Source organism: Palaemon carinicauda, chromosome 26 (assembly GCF_036898095.1).
Source record: "Palaemon carinicauda isolate YSFRI2023 chromosome 26, ASM3689809v2, whole genome shotgun sequence".
Classification (NCBI taxonomy): domain Eukaryota; kingdom Metazoa; phylum Arthropoda; class Malacostraca; order Decapoda; family Palaemonidae; genus Palaemon; species Palaemon carinicauda.
Window position 1 is genome coordinate 3,031,102 of NC_090750.1, and position 18,553 is coordinate 3,049,654.

Here is an 18,553-nt window from a genome sequence, read left to right on the forward strand (position 1 = left end):
GTTTGCTGCTGTTAAAGAAATCACTCATTTAGTATAAACCCTTATTAAATGTCAAATATTTCATTACGGGATACCCCAATCGTTTGATTTTGCTAAGTGAATTATCTTAACAGTGGAAAACCCCATTGATTATGATTCATTTCTTTAGTGGATACCCCCATTGTTTGCTGTTGCTAAGTGAGTTATTTGGTTAATGGAAATCCCCCTTGTTTGTGACTAAATTTTTTTAGTAGATAACCCTATTGTTTGTGGCTGCTAAGTGAATTATTCATTTAGTATAAACCCCCATATTTTATATCATTTTTTTAGTGGATAACACCATTGTTTGCTGTTGCTAAGTGAATTATTTATTTTAGTATAAACCCCATTCTTTCAAATTATTTCTTTAGAAGATAACACCATTTTTTGATGTTGCTAAGTGAATTATTAATTTAGTATAAATCCCATTTTTTAAAAATATTTCTTTAGTGGATAACACCATTTTTTGCTGTTGCCAAGGGAGTTATTCATTTGGTATAAACCCCCATTTTTTTGTGAATTATTTCTTTAGTGGTTAACACCATTGTTTGCAGTTGGTGAATAAATTATTCATTTAGTATAAAACCCATTTTTTTTTGCCCCCAAATGCTGAAGCCTTGATGAGGATGGGGGGCTTAGGGATCAGCAACTGGGCTCCGATGTTTGGTAGGAATTGATTTCTCACTGGTCCTTGGTGCCAAGATGTTGATCTAACTAATTTAGTCAACACTTTCTCTTTTCCTTTTGTTTATTTAATTTTTTCTACCATCTCCAACTCCTGGGCATGAACTTGTTGGTAACTTTAGCTTGTGTTTGACTATGATTTGGCAGCCCTTTTGGATTTGGTGCTGGTGGGCTGGACGGCATTCTATCTTATAAGAACTCGATTACCCGACGTGCCAGAGCGAGGGGAAAGTTGTATGTCAAACCTTTCCCTCAGTGCTGGGTCTGATGTTGACAGCCATCATGACACCCCAAGTGCTGAGGGCGGGGTGTATCTCTGGATATTGCCCCTAGGATGGCCCTAATTTGAGGGATGGTGCCGTTTTCTAAGTTTGGCTCCTTGGTGGGTGGGGTAATATCCAGATGAAGTGAGTCTTCTCGTCATTATGGCGACTCCACCAAAAACCCGTTGACAACCAATCCGCTTCCTCTCTGATTTTGGCTATGAATAATTCTAAGAGCTCCATTGTTACTATGGAACCATATGAGGAACTTATAAAAACTGTAATCCTGTTAGTTAAACCATGCCTCTGGACTGGAGTTTTTATGACATCCACGAGGAGCTTTCAAAATTTTGATTGATAAAAGAAATCAGGAATAGACTTGGCAATAATAATAAATTCTTTGAAAACTGGATTATCTTTGATAATGTGACAGAAGCCCATAGAGCATACAAGGAATCTAATTCAGCTACTATGAATGTTAGTCTTTCAAGGGCAGAAGAGGTACCTCGGTATCTAGATGTATATAGACCTCATAATGAACAGTGAAGATCCTAAAGAAACTAAAATATCTAGATCACCGAATCCAGCTAAGTGGGTAATTATTTCCACACAAAGTGAGAGAGGCAACCTCTTCAAGATGAAGAGGTTAGTAAACCAAAAAATTGGTAATGTAAACAGACCAGAGATATCTCGTTTTGTACATAACAGTTTTCTGGTGAATACCAAAACAGACGGACAAGCAGTAATGCTTCTTAATATTTGGCTTGATCCTGATGGAATAATAAAACAAATAAATCATCACTACAACTTCAGCTATGTAAAAGTGGTTATTTTAATAAGGATATATATGAGATGGATGAGAGCAAGATTTTAGAAATGTGCCCAGATGTGATTTGGAAGGTAATTAAAGTGCCCCATTCATCAATAATTACTTTAAATTTTATGAATTCTTATATGCCTCCAGACATTGATTTTGACAGTGAAATTGTTAGAGTTCGTCGTTATAGACAGAGGGTGCTTCAGTGTTTTAATTGTGTTGGTGTTGGGCACTCCTCCCGTATTTGCCTTAGAAATAAGATCTGTGGATCGTGTGCCCAACCTGAGCATGGGGAGTGCTCAACACCTGTAGTGTGGGTGAATTGCAAGGGTGACCATCGGGCCCGTGATAAAGAATGCCTTATATTGAAGAAAGAGCTAGAGGCATTGCTGAAATCTATTACAGAACACATCAGTGTCAGGCATGCAAAGAAGTTATTAGGGAAACAAATCTTATACTGACGCTGTGAAGAATTCTGGGGACTTCTCTAGTCGGGCTCCTCGGGCCCCCCTTGTTGTGGCTCACCCTCACCCTCTGGTGGGGCTCCTCCTACCCCCTCTGGTGGGGCTCTTCACGTCCCCTCTGGTAGGGCTCCTCCTGCCCCATTTGGTGGGGCTTCTCCAACCCCCTCTGGTGGGGCTTCCTCTAACCCCTCTGGTGAGACTCCTCCTCCTCCCTCTGGTGGGGCTCACAAACCCTCTTCTAGTGGGGCTCTCATAGCCCCTACATTTGTGACCGGATTGATTGAAGATCTTAATAGGTTCTTAATGCCAGATATTTAGAATTCTTCATACCAAATTCTACCGTTACCGGTCATAACAGTTCATCGATCCAATGGTGGTAAGGAAATTGAGGAACAATCTGTTAGATGAAAGAGGCCCCTTCCTCCCCCTCCACCTTCACGTTATCAGGATCAGGATAGAAGTACTAAAAATAAAATTAAAAGGGCAACTGAAGGCCCAGCATCAAAAAAATCGTTTGCACTATCTAGATCAATAAGCACTGAAGGTTTAGCTGGCCAGCCATATCTCTCTAGGTCTCAGATTCCTAAATTAGAATAAAAAAACCGTTTAAAAAATCCGAATAATGACTCTCTTGCAATGGAATATCCATGAATTTAATTCAAATAGAGAGCAAGTTCGGGTTCTGTTTAAAGAACATAATATATTTGCAATCTGTATACAGGAGACTAAATTGGAAGATCTTACCCCCAGTTTAGATTATAATTTTTCATTTTATAGGTCTCCACCCATGATAGGTGCTCATACTCATGGAGGCACAGGCATAATAAATTGCAAGTGTATTAATTACAGAGTTGTTCACCTGAATTCTTTGTTGCAGGATTGTGCAATTCAAATCTTTACTGACAATTGGATCACTATTTGTTCACTTTGCATTGATCCAAAATTAGAAACTAGACTTCAGGATGCACATGGTAATCCTCATCAGCTAGAATTAAATGACTTGCTGTTCTTAATAAACCAACTTCCTCAACCCTTCATATTGATGGGGGACTTTAATGCCAAAAACACCCTATGGGTAGAACAGCTTTGTGATCGACGGGGTTTGAGAGTAGAACAACTGCTTGACATGAATGACATCACTTTAATGAATGATGGCTCCCCTACAAGATATGATGTTTACCACAGTTCTGATTCAGACATAGACCTCACTATTTGCTCTTCATCTTTGAAGTTAGATTACCATCGGGCAGTAGACCAAAATGATCATGGCAGTTATCATAGGCCCATTCACTTGAAGTGTGCAAAAAATATACCATCTTCATGCTTACCCAAATAGATGGTGGGGGAAGCTGACTGGTGATTATTTAATAATTCCACTGAAATTTATCGAAAGAGAACTAAATTCCAGAGCTCAATACAAGCATATGAGTATTTAGTGAGCATATTGCTGTGTGGGGCCATGCTCCCTATACCTCGAACATCAGGTAAACCTCGATGTCTTGCAGTTCCCAGGTGGAATGATGCCTAAGCTTTGATGCGGAAGATAGCAAGAACTTGCTACAAGAGATATCGTAGATACCCTTGTTTAGCCAATAAAATAACATACAAAAAAGCTCTTGCTAATCAACAAAAGACTTTTAAGTAGGCAAGGAGAGAATAATTTATTAGATATGTGAGCGAATTGAAATATAATTCCCCTCCCTCATTAGTCTGGAATAGAATCCGAAAGTTACAAGGGAAATTTTGTCCCTCTCCCTTGCCTATATTAAAAATTGATGGTCTCTTTATATCTGATAATGGAGAAGTAGCCGAAGAGTTTGGTAGGCATTTTTTGAATATATCTAGTGCCCAACACTATCCTGCAGCATTCAGGGATATTAGGAACAGTACTACGGTTGTTCCTCCTGTTAGTATAAATTTAGAGTCTTGCAATCTTCCTTTTACCATGGAAGAATTGGATAATGCAATTTCATTGTCTTCCCCAACATCTCCTGGGGAAGATGATGTTTTATATTCCATGATTTCTAATCTACTGAAAAGTACAAAACAATTTCTTTTAGATATTTTAAATAGTTTTTGGACTTCAGGAACTTCCCCTAAGTCTTGGTAAATATAGATAATAATTCCCATTATAAAACCATTAAAGGATTTGTACTTCCCAAAATATTATAGGCCAATTGCTCTTACTAGTTGTGTTAGCCAGATTTATGAGAGAATGGTCAATACTCAACTAGTATGGTATTTGGAATCAAAGATTTTTTTTTTTTATCAAACAGATAGTTTGGTTTTAGGAAAAATAGAAATACCAATGACCCTTTGATGTTCTTCACTCGAGAAGTCCAGAATGCCTTTGCCATGCAAAACTAGACCATTGCAGTGTTCTTTGACCTAGAAAAGGTCTACGATACTACCTGACGAGGGGGTATCCTTAAACAACTCGTTGATTTTGGGTATTGTGGGTAATATGTTTTGTTGTATAAACGATTTTTTGTCAGATAGGTACTTAAAAGTGATAGTTGGCTCTTTTATTTCATCAGCTTACCCTCAAGAAGAAGGATTGCCTCAGGGAAGCGTTCTTAGTCCAACGCTTCTCAATATAACTATTAACGGTCTACTTGAATAAGTTCCTGTTGGGGTGCATGGTCTGGCTTTTGCTGATGACTATGCAGTAGTATGTAGTAAATCATCAGCTGTTGAAGCACGTCATAAAATCCAGACTGCTATTAATGTTACTACATCTTGGGCCAGTGCTAGAGGGTTCCAATTTTCTCCAGAAAAAACCAAAGCCATAAGTTTTTGTCGACTGAGAAGAATGGAAGAGATTCCTACGTTGTTTTTAAATGATTCCATTTTACCATACGAAGATAGCATAAAGTACTTTGGTGTTTTATTTGATAAGAAATTAACTTTCTTTCAACATATTAATGAGGTGGTATGTGTTATGATCCTGGTGGATCGAATCAGGTTCTTTTGAATTGATTAATTAAATTAGGATAAATCAACAAACACCAAGAGAAATACGGGAAAAGGAATATAGAAAGAAACTCGCAAAAGAAAACAATTTTATTTACAACTCGTCAGAGATCAATGTTTCTTGATTAAGAGCTTAGGGAGTATGGAATTGAACAAAGCAGATCATCTGATTAAACTACGCTTCAGCAAATAGGGGAAATGCCAAGAAAGCAGACAAATAATACTTAAAAGAAATGATGGTACTCTTGACAATTCAGGAACGTAGATTTTCAGGTATGAACACTCCGTGGTTGGTAATGGCGACGGGGTCAACTGGTTCGGACATCTTGGACAAGTTGTTGTAAGGCTGGTCATATCTGCATTCTGGTCCTTATGCTTTCTTGTTCCCTCTCGTTCCCTCTCTCGTTCTCTCTCTGTTTTTCATGATCTTTTAAGTTTATATACCCCTGTATGGGGGGTGGGGGGCGGCTAACTATGGACAATTCCATATAAGGAAATTGTCTTCTTTCTTCCTCATTGGTTTTTCTTAAAACCCCGCCTAGTTTGATCATATCATCTTCCCGAACGTTCTGTTGGCGCAATCATGATCAATATGGTGCTATAATTGAAACGAGGCATATGTTTACCGTCCGTTAATGGATGTTTCGACGACAACAGACTCCCCTTACGCTATGGGTCCTTTCAAAATGCTGACTCCTCGTATTCCTACAACAGACGACCCTTATCCCCCAAGTCTGCTGATCTGGGCACATCTAAATAATGTCTTGATATCAATCAATGGCGGTGACAGCGTCTGGTAAACACTAGTGGGACCTCTTCTCTCTGCTTCTTAAGAGTAGAAACTTTACATGTTTTAACATCCTTTTCTATAGTATTCTATCTATCCACGACACGTTCCCCATAAAAGAAAAAAAGAAAAAGAAAAATATACTGATTTTATCTTTTTTTAAACGAAATTATCAAAGGAGAAAATCACTTATCCCTATCCGTATAAAAACCAAATCACGAGAAAATCACTTATCCCTATCCGTATAAAAACCAAATCACGAGAAAATCACTTATCCCTATCCGTATAAAAACCAAATCACGAGAAAATCACTTATCCCTATCCGTATAAAAACAAAATCACACTTTTACATGTCGATGAAAGAGAGAGAGAGAAAAAAAGTCCATATAATTCTGAAAAACCTCTAGAAAGACTGTCGGCTATAACATCATTTTTTCCCTTCATGTAAAATATCTTTAAATCGTAATCTTGTAATTCTAAATCCCAACGCATGAGACGTTTATTCTTATTCCTAAACCTATCTAAGTAATTAATGGATTGTGATCAGTATACACAGTTAAAACATGACCTTTACGTACATAAATCTCAAAATGTTGTAAAGTTGATACTAAGCTAAACAATTCCTTCTGAATAGCTGAATAATTCTGCTGTGCTTTGTTTAACTTCTTCGAATAATAAGCTACAGGGTTCTTAGTCCTGTTCACTTCTTGTAACAGAACTCCTCTTATGCTAATATCACTTGCATCTATCGCTAAATTAAATTCCTTGCTAAAATTGGGTAACATTAGTACGGGCTCGTGAATCATTATGGCCTTTAACTTATTGAAAGCTTCGATACATTCATTATCAGATACAAAACTTCGTCCTTTCATGAAAAGATTATTTATTGGAGCACTTATTTCTGGAAAAAAGGAACAAATCTGCTGAAATATGAAATCATTCCACTGAATCTCCTTACCTGTTTTTCACTGGTAGCGATGTTCCCATCTTTTGGACAAATCTTACCTAGACCCACTTTATGACCCAAATATGTGATCAAGGTTTTTCCGAATTTACGTTTCTTCAGATTAGAACCAAGTTTTGCTTTTCCAAGGACTGCTAGGACTTTAGCTAAAATGCGAAAATGTTTCTCCTAAGTATCTGAAAACACTACAAGATCATCTAAATACACGACACAGTTATCAATTCATTTAAAACTTTACTCATTAATCTATAGAAAGTACTCGTTGAATTTTGTAGACCAAAAGCCATAACTTTGGGTTCAAAACTACCGAAAGGTTTTATGAAAGCAGTTATTTTCTGTGTTCGACTACTTACAGGTACTTGCCAATAACCTTTGGCCAAATCAAGTTTAGAAATAAACTTGGCGTTTCCTATTCTATCAAAACAATTTTCTATCCTCGGAGGGGAAAGTTACTTTTTATTGTAACACTATTCACTTTTCTAAAATTAATACACAACCTATCTGATCCATCTTCCTTTTTAACAAGAACTATTAGAAAATACCAGTCACTTTCGCTACGAACAATCTAACCATTGTGTAGCATATACATAATTTCCTGTTGGACTGAATATGCTTTTTCTGGGCTTAGACGATAAGGACTTGGTGTAATTGGTTTTGTGTCTTATAACTCAATATCGTGTTCTAAGAGATTAGTTAAACCTAATTTATCACTAACAGTTTCTGGATAATTTGAAAAGACATTGAATAATTTCCTTGTTTTTTCTTCCTTTAAGCTAGGATTAAACAACTTGAAATGATTAAGAACATCTGAGTTCTACTCAAAAGTAATCTCTCTCTGCGACACGGTTACAACTGGCACTGGACGTTCATTATATTTCGTTAGCAAGTTGATGTGCAACCACTTAGCTCTACGCTTACCCATATCAATTAAGTAATTCAAATTTCCCCTTTTATCTATGATAGGAAATGGACCTTCGAACTTATAAGTTAATGAGGGACCTTCTTTCTGGACTAATACTAAGACTTTATCACCCACATGGAAAATTCTGTCTTTAGCCTTAAGATCGTACTTCCTTTTAGTTTCCCCTTGACGGTTGCTCTCATTTTCTTTTGCCAACTGCCAGGCTTTCCTTAAATCCTCTTTGTGATCTTTGATATTCTATATGTAATCTTTTCTACCTTCTTCCAGCATTAACTTACACTTTAGAATTTCTAAAGGTCCTTTGGCAGTGTGACCGAAAAACAATTCAAAAGGACTAAATCCCTTGGCATCATTAGGTGCTAATCGTAAAGCCAACAAGACAAAATGTGACTTTTCTTCCGAGCCACGTTATAAATTATCAAACAACTTCCTTAAGCAACTTTTTAACATTTGATGACGTTCAACAATTCCTTGTGATTCAGGGTGGCACAGGGTGGAAATTACAAGTTTAATCCTCAACTCTTCCATTTTGTCTCTGAAATACTTTGATACAAAGTTGCTAACATTATTACTCTGTATAACACAAGGGAGTCCAAATTTAGAGAAATAGTTCAGCAAGCGTTTAACTACCGTTTTTGCATTGCAATTTCTTACTAGGATTGCTTCTGGATATCGTGTTAGTCTATCAATGATTGTTAATAGATAGATATTCCCTCCCTTACTTCTGGGCAAAGGGCATACTATATCAATTACGACATTCTCAAAAGGTTCTCCTACCGATGGAATATTACATAACGATCCCTGGGAATTACTTGATTAGATTTACCAGCCATTTGACATTCATGGCAACTTAAAACATATCTCTTCACATGACTTTTAATTTTGGCCCAAAAGTACGTTTTACTTATACACTTGAACGTTTTATTTACTCCTAAATGTATTTGTTCATCATGTGCTAATTTCAAAATTGATTCATGAAGTTTCCTAGGAGTTATTAATTGCTCTCTGACATCTTCTTTGCTACCTGTCTTTGGACAAACATAGCGACACAAAAGATTGTCTTTTGGACTAAATGTTTCCTTTCAAACAGTCTCAGGTTCATCATCCAATTCACATTCAAAAATTCGAGTTAGTGTTTCATCTTCCCTCTGCATCTTAACTAGTTCATCGTTATTCAATATTCTAGTTTCTGAAACACTACAGCTGCTATTATTTGGGCTTTTTACATTGTCTATATGTACATCACTTCTTTCAACAGCTACATCATCATCCCAGCTTACATTGTCAACATTGATAGAGTTGGTTTCCTCAGCTACACTCATGCTAAGATCATCATCACCTCCTCTATTACCTACGTTCGAATCCTCGAACAACCTATGACCGTAGTCAATACCTGTATCTAATCCTTATCTAGTTACTTTCATTTCAGGCACTTGAACTTCACTTAAAATAGGATTCACACAGTTGGAGGTAGTTAAATCATTGCCAACAATGATGTCAACGCCGTCTACGGGCAAAGTATCCACGACTGCTAGTTTTACATCTCCTGTCACTACCTGACTTTTCAATTTCATCTTTAATAAAGGACAAACTACACAAGTGTTCGAGAACCCACCTACCATAACTTTTTCTTTCATGCTGATTATTACATGGTACACTCTCTCCTAACAAGTGATAGAGCCACTCCTGTATCCCCAAGCAAGACTACTTCCCTCGAATCACCTCCTTTAAGAGAAGAAACTAAACCTTCAGACAAAAATTCACCATGATGTTTCATAGTTTCTTTCAAGAGACTATTCCTTCCTGAAGAAAGATTATTAACTAGTGACACAAGTTTCTTAAAATTTGTACTTTCTACTGTGCAATTCCCAACTATAAGCCCTTTCTTATTACAATTGTAACAAGTAACCTCTGAATTACTGACTGCCCATTTGCTCTTACAGTACCGAGAAATATGACCTTCCTTCCCACATGTGTAACAATAATAATAATAATCCCTGTTCCTAATATCGTTATGGTTAGAGCTACCTTAACTATGTTGTGCCTTACTTGACAAAAGATCGTTTTTCTTTTTACTGCTACTTAAACCATGTGCGAGGCCGTACTCATCTGCTAATCTCGTAGCATCGGGAAAAGATGTTTCACACCTATCTTCTATATATAATTTGATGTCTGGGGATATGTTATCTTTTAAACTTTCAAACAAAAGTAAGTTTTTGAGACCTTCAAAATTATCGACTTCAGTTGAAATCAACCAATCACAAAACGATCTTTCAAACTTCTTTCTGTATTCTACATATGTACTAGTATCATCTCTTTTCAAACTTTTAAACTTCTTACAGTACGCCTCTGGTACCAATCTGTATACACTAAGTACGGTTTCTTTCACAGCATCATAATCTTCACTTTCACCCTCAGACAAACAACTATACACTGAATGTGCTTTACCACTTAAAACTAATTGTAAATACAAAGTCCACTGTCTTTTTGGAGAACCTACTCTGTTCATTAACTTTTCAAAAGACATAAAAATACTTTGTAACATTTTCCTCATCAAAGTTCGGTATAGGTTTGAGCACTGCACTCATATGTAAACTATCAGTGTTACTATTTAAAGATGAATTACTTCCTGATCTGCTATCTGACCGTTTTGTTATGAAGAGTTTGTCTTAAACGAGCAATTCTAACTCATGCTAACGCTGTCTTTCATTTTCTTCTCACTGTTTTTCATTCTCTTCTCTTTCAGCTGCTCTTTCATATCTCTCAAACACTTCCTGTTCTCTTTCAAAAACATACTCACGGAGAGCATCACCACCTAGATCAAGAAGTTTACCTGAAGCTATCAAATCTTTCATAATCTCACTCATTCTGCTTCTTTCTATATTCTCCCTGTTAAAATTGGTTATGTTGTCGAAAATCCTGGCTAGGTCACCAACTGTTACGATCATGGAGGATCGAATCAGGTTCTTTTGAATTGATTAATTAAATTAGGATAAATCAACAACAACCAAGAGAAAAATGCGTAAAGGAATATAGAAAGAAACTTGCAAAAGGAAACATAATTTTATTTACAACTAGACAGATATCAATGTTTCTTGATTGAGAACTTGAGAAGCATGAGATTGAACAAAGCAGATCATCTGATTAAGCTACACTCCAGCAAACAGGGCACAGCCAAGAAAACAGACATATAGTACTTAAAAGAAATGATGGTACTCTTGACAATTCAGGAACGTAAATTTTCAGGTCTGGACACTTCGTGGTTGGTGATGGTAAGGGAGTGAACTGGTTCGGATATCTCGGACAAGCTGTCGTGAGGCTGGTCACCTCTGCATTCTGGTCCTTATGCTTACTCGTTGTCGCTCGTTCCCTCTCTCGTTCTCTCTCTCTCTCGTTCTCTCTGTTTCTCATGATCTTTTAATTTTATATATCCCTGTATGGGAGGGGATAACTATGGACAATTCCATATAAGGAAATTCTCTCCTTTCTTCATCCTCATTGGTTTTCCTCAAAACCACGCCTACATTAATCACAACATTTTCCTGAACGTTCTGCTAGCACAATCATGATCCATATGGCACTATAATTGAAGCTAGGAATGTGTTTACCTTCCGTTAATGGATGTTTCAGCGACAACAGATTCCCCATGATGCTATGGGTCCTCCCAAAACGCTGGCTCCTCGAATTGCTACAACAGACGACCCTTATGCCCCAGGTCTGCTGATCTAGGCATATATAATTAATGTCTTAACCTTAATCAACGGCGGTGACAGCTTCTGGTGAACACTAGCGGGACCTCTTCTCTCTGCTTCTTAAGAGTAGAAACTTTACATGTTTTAACATTCTTTTCTATATTATTCTATCTACCCATGACAGTATGTAACATTAAACTTAGACTTAACATCCTTAAAGTTGTATCTGCTTTCAACTGGGGAGCTGATAGGACATGTCTGTTGAGGATATACTAAGCATTGTGCCTAGGTAAAATAGATTATAGATGTCAGATATATGGATCTGCATGCAAAACCACTTAAGAAAAACTTAACATGGTTCATAACATGGCTTTAAGAAATGGGACATGTGCATTTAGGACCTCACAAGTAGATAGTTTATACGTGGATTCAGGGATTCCTCCCCTTTTTGTTTGTCGGGAAAAGTTGGGTTTGAGGTATATGTCTCGTGTTCTTACCTCGAAACTCAACCCAAATTTTAAGTTCGTAAAGCAACCCGTTGATAGAGCACCAACTAGGACCAGGTTGCCCAAACCACTAGAAGTAAGACTAGAAGCCTCAGCTATTGACGTGGGATTACTTCCCCCCGCAGTGGCTGAAAATACTCCTTCAAAGTATTTTCCTTGGCATAGGCCTAAGATGGAGGGTTGTCTAGTTATAGAAAGTAAAAAGAACAGCTCAGATGAACAGTTAAGGGCTAATTTCCTATCTCATGCTTTCGAGCATGATGATGCTTGTCATATCTATACAGATGGTTCCAAGAGTTCTGATGGTATGAGTTGCTCTGTAGTGACAACTGAAAATATGATTAAAAAAAGGCTTCCTTCAAGTTCCTCTATTTTTATGGCAGAACTGTTGGCAGTTTTGACTGCTTTGAAATTATTTTTTTCTAATAATTTTTCAAATACAAATTTTCCCATCCTTACTGACTATTTGAGTGTTTTATTAACATTAACAAGTTAAGTTTCTTGCCATCATTTGGTGCAAGAGATACAGGATTGGTTTTATATTTTAGTAAATAGAGAGCATTTTACAATAAAGTTTAGCTGGGTTCTGTCCCATGTTAGAATTGTGGGAAATGAGCGAGCCGACGTTGAAGCTAAGGCTGCAACTAGGCTTAATCCCATTTCAGGCCTACTGGTCTAAATTAAATAATAATTTTAAATTAAAGTCAATTAGGCCTTCTTTCTGTCCAACCATGGTCACATTTACATATGGACAGAAGATCTGGCATTGTTTTTACACGTTCATGTATAGGGCACACACATTATACTCATAGATGTCTGATGGCAGGTGGGGTGGATAGGCAGGCTCCTCTCTGCTCTCCTTGTCAAGTAAATATAACCGTTGGACCTATTTTAGTGTCCTGTACTGTTTTTAGATGTCAACGTAGGAAAAATTGTTTAATAAATATGTCCCTTGGGGAAATCTTAGGCGAAAGTGCTCCAGTGGATTAGTTTGTCCAGTTTTTAAAAGAAATTGGTATTTTTTACGAGTTATAGATCTATGGTTTTATTCTGATTTTAAGTTTTAACCTGTTGTATAGATTTATTTCAATTGTTTCATTTTTATTTATATACTTACCTATATTTATGGAGAGAGAGAGAGAGAGAGAGAGAGAGAGAGAGAGAGAGAGAGAGAGAGAGAGAGAGAGAGAGACCAGGTCTTAATTTATTTATTTGTATTTGTAATGCTGCATCAGTCCTTGCGAGTATATTCTATTCTAAAAGATATATATACGCTGAATGGCCTTGCGGCTCCGGCGATTGGCTTCGGGCAAAAAAATTTCATAAATCATCATCATCCCTCATTATTTTAGGATTATTTTTCTAGTGGATAACACCATTGGTTGCCGGTGCAATTGAATTATTCATTTAGTATAAACCCCTATTTTTTGCGAATTATTTCTTTAGTGGATAACCCCATTATTTGCTGTTGCCAAGTGAATTATTTGTTGAGTGAAAAAATGCGGTTATACATTGAACGAATAATTCACTTAATATCAAACAATGGGGTTATCTACTAAATAGTTAATTTACTTATCAACAGCAGAAATGGGAGTTATTGTTTGGTTTTGCTAAGTGCATTATTTGTTTAGTGAAAACCCCCATTGTTTGTCGTATAGTGCATTATTCGTTTCATGGATACCTGCATTGTTCAGTTTTGCTTAGTGAATTATTTACTTAGGGGATACCCCCATTGTATATTGTTTAGTGAATTATTCGTTTAGTTTAGATTATATCAACAGTGTTTATTCTATGGTGTTTTTTTCTACATATTGCTTGATAATTATAGTAACACCTTTGGGTATCCGTTTCAAAGAGTGGACGAAGAGAAACGATGTTCTGGAAAAAGGACAAAGGAAGGTGAATCAACGATATTGTTAACCTGACCTCTGACCTGAATGGGCATTTGAGATATTGTCGTAGGAGCAAATGAGGGTTATTGTGGAGTTACACCTTAGAGCAGAGTGATACTACTAGGTTGGATTGTAGGATTATGGAAAAGAGCAATACTTAGGCTGTTAATCTTCGCTCACTATATGACCTATAGTTTACCTCTACCAACGAAGTTGGAAGGAGGTTATGTTTTACCCCTTGTTTGTGTGTTTGTTTGTGTGTGTGAGTTTGTTTGTTTGTGAACAGCTTCCTGGCCACAATTTTCATCGTAAAGTAATGAAACATGCAGGGATTAACTGGTGTGTAAAAATCTGGATATAAAAACATTTTGGGAGGTCAAGGTCAAAGGTCAAGGTCAAATGTCAAGGTCATGGTTAAGAAAAATGTCCAATTCCCGTAATCAGCAATATGTTTAGACATTGTTGATGCAGAGACTTCAGTGTACGAAAATCCACGGCAATTAATACTTGTTAAAGTCGTAGGTCAAGGTTAAGGTCGGGCAAAAGGTCGAGAAATAAGCTGCTGCGGTGGAGGTCTAAGCTCTACTGAGTGCCCCTCTAATTATTCTCTGTAGTTAATGTCTCGCTTCGAGTAGACTGACTCTTGATAGTTAGGCCAACAAATTGGTAGCCACAAGCTACCTTGGTCTATACCATAGTAAGAAAAATCAAACCTGGTAAGGACAGGATGAGGCCATATTGTGCGAGAGGGATCTAATAGCCTGGCTGGTCAAGGCCAGTTTAGTAGCTAGGCTTCCAAATATCGGGGATATGGCAGAATTCGTACTGTTGTACTTAGAAGAAAGCTCCTGAACCATGTACCCACAGATAATAGAAGCTGAACTGCAGGCTGCAATCACACCAACCTTGTAAGCTGTGACGAGCCAAGAGAAGGTTGTGACTCAAAGAAAGGATGAAAGCAACTGAATGAGTTTTTTATTGAACACTCTCCTTTATATACAAAAGCTCAAGGCAACAGGAAATTTCATGTTCAAAATTGACACCGTTACCATTGAGAAAAACAGACATTATTTTTCAGGTTCTTTTTAGTGCGAGGAGAGAGCGAAGATACAAGCACAAAATGAACTATGTACGATCATGTGACATACGGTTGGTACAAAGCTAAGGATGGGTTGATTGGGGGAGCCTATAGGTCTACCTGCTGAGTCATCAGCTGCCATTGCCTGGCCCTCCTTGGTCCTAGCTTGGGTGGAGAGGGGGCTTGGGCGTTGATCATATGTTTTTTTTGGTCAGTCTCTAGAGCATTCTCCTATTCGATAGGGTAATGTCACTGTCCCTTGGTTGGGGTTAAGTAAGCCTTTGTATTGAGTGGAATCTTAGAATTGGGAGCAGGTGGACATATTGAATTATTAGCAGACATAGAATTATTAGCAGACATAGTACCAATCGTAGTCCTTGGTAGTAAGTTATTTTGCTATTACAACTTATCACCCGTCCAAGTACAGACCAAAGCCACCTATATAATAATCTCTCTCTCTCTCTCTCTCTCTCTCTCTCTCTCTCTCTCTCTCTCTCTCTCTCTCTCTCTCTCTCCTGTATAGCTGAACTATTACTTCCTGCGCATGCCATGAATGGTGTGTTTTTGGCACCTGAAGTAAAGTACACCTGTGTACCTCCTGATCAACCCAGCGTTGCAGGAGTATCTGAGTAAGCATCAAGAAGTTTATTGTGAAATCTATCTCTTTGACAGAGGCTCCAAGAGGACTTTAGTTTATCCCTCCCGTCGGCCTCTTTTTTAATAGTAAATATTGTTAAAAGATACCAGCATTCTCTTAATCTTTGATAGATTTAAGCATTTCTTTTTTTTCAAATAAAAGTGAGTTTAAAACTTGACAAAAACAGAACAGAAAGCCGAAGATAAACTTTATCATGATTGGAACCTCAAAATTTTATATTTGAACTAATTAAAAAACTTTACTAGCATATTTAATGAAAACATATGCAGAAATTGAAAAACAATTAAATTCTTCCAAATCTGAAACTTTGGATCTTGAAAATTCTATATTTTATTAAATCCAAGAACTTTAGGTGGCAGATTTGAAGAAAATTTATAAAATATGAAAACAATTCAATTGTTCAAAACCTAAAATTTTGACATTTAAAAATTCTATATTTGAAAACCCCAAAATTTTGATAAATCTAAAGAAAAATATGAAAAATGAAAATTGAATTTTTCATAAATTTAAATTTGGGATCTTTAAAATTCTATAATTGATCAAACCCAAAAACTTTAAAAAGCGAATTTAAAGAATTATAAAAATGAAAACAGTTAGATTCTTCAAAACCTCAGTTTTGTAGAAAACCTAACTGGTTTAAATTTCCCTCGAATATTCACTTTTAATTAACAATATTTGTGCCTCCACTAACTTATTATGAATCATCTCCTCATTCCAGAGATTCTTGTATGTATTACATGAATACAACAACAGCTGAAGGAAATACAACAAGTCAGTCCTTTGCATGTACTAACTGGGTCTTCGATAATACAACTTATGAGTGGACTCTCACTTCAGAGGTAAGTTTTTAAATTTCATTTTGATGGAATATTAGAATATTAGATTACTTTCATTATATCATTTTGTCCGCTGATTTATTTGTTATATCATTTTGTCCGCTGATTTATTTGTTATGCATTATATGTCTGTGCTCATTCATTGTTTCATTGTGTATCCATTTTCTTTTACGTTCACTCGTTGCATTTATAGGGTATGCTTGGCTTAACTGATTGATAATAATAATAATAATAATAATAATAATAATAATAATAATAATAATAATAATAATAATAATAATAATAATACCTTACAGTTTGAGCTGGTGTGTGAACGAGCATACCTTAGGGCCACCTATCAAGGCATTCAGATGATCGCTACCATTCTCACCTGTAGCTTTCTTGGATACTTTTGCGACAGGTACAGTGTGTCTGATTGTTGTCCTGTTTTGGAACCTTATGATAGATTGGATCACTCAAATAGATCCTCTTGAAAAGGAATTGTATTAGATAAATTAAATACCTACACTGTTAAAAGTTTGCCGTAAAACAATGGTAAAAATCCTTGCATCAATGTTGCCAAGCATTTACCTTAATCAAAAATGGATACATTGACGAAAAGGAGTGATATTACGGTCACCAAACCATAAAAGATATAAACAAAGTAAGGTAAAAATTACGGCCGCCTTTATTTTACTGAACTATGGCTGAGAAAAGTATAATTTTACGAGAATCTCCGATTTAAATTACGTTTTTTTTTTTTTTTTTTTTTTTTTTTTTTTTTTTTTAACAGCGTAGGAAATTGTAAATGTTAATATGCTGTGAAATTTGTTAGTATAATTCATAAACTGAAAATTAGCGTTGAATAAAAAGCCATTTGGAATTTATTGCTTTTTTAGATTCTTTAGAAATATTTTGGTTGCTTTCATACTTTTGAATATATTTTCTCACTAAGACTATAATCTAGGAAGTAATGCAAATTTAAAGGTAGAGCATAATAAGTATTCCAATACTGATTGTGAGATCAAAAGGAAAAAACATGAATAACTGGATAAAATTCTTGGCTAGGAAAGCAGATGAGGCTGCCAAATATTTTACTTGATAAAAAGATTTTTTTTCCAAATATTTAAGATTATAAATATAGTTCATAATTTTTTTTCCAATGAGAACTTAAAGAGTACGTTCAAAGTTTCAAGTTCACAAATCACGATTATATTTTAGTTCATATATATTTCGAACCTAAAATCATGTTATATTAAATACATAATTTATGATTATTTTTTTTAGGTTACTTCCAACACAAAGAATTGAAATGGAATAAAAAACTTTGGTATCAGTATGTGAAACAAATTTAGGAACTATTGTAATACTATAGCAGGTCCAGTATCACAATTGGCCACCAAACAAATGGTCTGCTTCTCTGTAGCACGCTTCGCTCCCAAATAGACATTATCCCATTGCTCCTCTGTGCTGGCAAGCGGTACGTGGATGTGGTGTTCACGCCGCAGTGTGAGTTTAAAGGCTTAAAGACCGCACATGAATAACAGAGGCAGGAGACAGTGACATTGCCCTATCATGCAGCTTAATGGCCTAGAGAATGACCATATCTACATAAGAAAAATGCCCAAGGCCCGTCTCCATCCAAGCTAGAGCCAAAGATGGCTAGGCAATGGCTGCTGATGTCTCGCAGATAGACTAGTAGGCTTCCCCAAACCCCGCAACCTTACCTCGCAAGGGGAGTGAGGTTGTGGCGACCAAAGGAGTTAACAAGTTAGAGCCGGACTTGAATCCCTGTCTGGCCCTCATCTGTCAAGGACGTTACCACATACTGTAGGCCATCATAACCCTATTAAAGTATCATTATTACCTACAAGCTGTTTTACTATTATCATTATCATATTTATATGATAGGAGGATAGAGGTGAGAGAGGCAAGAGAGTGTGCTAGAAATAGGAATGAATGGTGAGTGATTGTGACACAGTTCCGGTAGGCCCTGCTGTTTCCTCCGGTTGCCTTTGGT

The 18,553-nt window shown here is 36.6% G+C and overlaps 1 long non-coding RNA gene across 1 annotated transcript in view; it reads left to right on the top strand.

The window, feature by feature from the left end:
- LOC137620108 (uncharacterized) overlaps nt 1–16,557 on the top strand; it is a 24,007-nt gene extending 7,450 nt beyond the window's left edge. The window contains exon 3 of the long non-coding RNA XR_011039984.1: nt 16,437–16,557. This is a non-coding gene — a long non-coding RNA (uncharacterized lncRNA). The remainder of the gene's footprint in view (nt 1–16,436) is intronic.
- The last annotated feature ends 1,996 nt before the right edge of the window (nt 16,558–18,553 follow it).